Below are 1,392 nucleotides of genomic sequence, written 5' to 3'. Positions count from 1 at the left end.
TCTTTGTGTTTTGTTTTTTTTCACTCACTTTAAAAGAAAGAAGTTAAATGCCAGGGCTGATGCATTGTTTTCATGTGCATTAAACTATTTGTGTTTGTTTTTTCTGTGGATTTTGGTGCAGGGAGTAAGAAAGCTTGCCTTAAAGAAAACATTAATGCACTTGCAACATTCGCCACCAGGTGGAGGTGTGAGCAACACAGAAAATCTATATATTCAAACGATGACTCCACTCCTTCAATCCTGGCATGCACTCGAGATTATTAAAATGGTGCCGCAGGAAATAAATGACAGTATGCTAAGAGGCACAAGACAGAGGAGTGCGAAAAAAAGTCAACAACAAAGAAAACAGGGGAAGTTATGTCAGCATTATTCTACAAATGCACCAATTGTTCCATAATATTATTATTAGTACTGTATACTGTATGCATTTTAGTCACTGCATGCATCATTGTACCGCGTTAAGTTTGCTATCTATGTATCTATTTTATAATGCGTATCTGTTTCTTCAAAGTTTTGGCAGGGCAACTTCTCGAACTCCATGGAGTTCACACAAACCGTTAAAAAAAATCAAATAAAAAAATCAAGACCGAACAGATCAGTATATAAAACCCTTAATGAAAATTGAAATGTTGATGATAACACAAGGCTTTTTTTTCCAGTTCAATGCATTTATCTCTGTGAGTCTAGAATTGAATAAACAGCCAGTAAGACCAGATCAGACTGCCACTCTGCACGTGTTACATGTTACAGTGATGCTGCATGTCTTCAGGGATTTGAACTCTTTAGTGACCTATAGTCGGGTAGAGCACTTTATTTATCAGGATGTTCCTCATCGTCCAAAACAATTAATGAATTTGCCAACACGTGAAACATTATAGATTTATTATAGGAGCAAGATACAGGAAATAGTATTTATTAGCCAATATTAATCTGATGTTTTTGGAACAACCTTATACTGCCAGACGTAGCAAGCTACATGAAATGCTGTTTGGATTAAATCAAAGGGTGTACTGGAAAGGGCAAAGCTCCACTTGTGCCCAGCACAGCATGTATGCAACATGTCAAAGCTAGTGAAGAAGACACAGCCTCCAAGCACGATGGGAAACACCTTTTGGGCATCATAGGGTTACATCAGGGTTTAATTCCCAAATAAATCGAGATTATTTTCACAAGCTTACACGGTATACTAGTCCCCCTTAACATAAATTGTTGTAGAAATTGACAGCTGAAGTAAAACCACTCACAACTTCTACTGGGAAATACCCCAGATACAGTAAGTCATTAGTTTAATATATTTTCGATACCAAATTTCAAAACTGTGTAGGGCCAGGTTCAATTATCTTTAGCTGGGGAAAAAGCATTTCATGAAAATATAACATGTTACAGCAGTGC

This window comes from Acipenser ruthenus, chromosome 23, assembly GCF_902713425.1.
Source record: "Acipenser ruthenus chromosome 23, fAciRut3.2 maternal haplotype, whole genome shotgun sequence".
Classification (NCBI taxonomy): domain Eukaryota; kingdom Metazoa; phylum Chordata; class Actinopteri; order Acipenseriformes; family Acipenseridae; genus Acipenser; species Acipenser ruthenus.
This window is presented reverse-complemented; position numbering follows the sequence as displayed.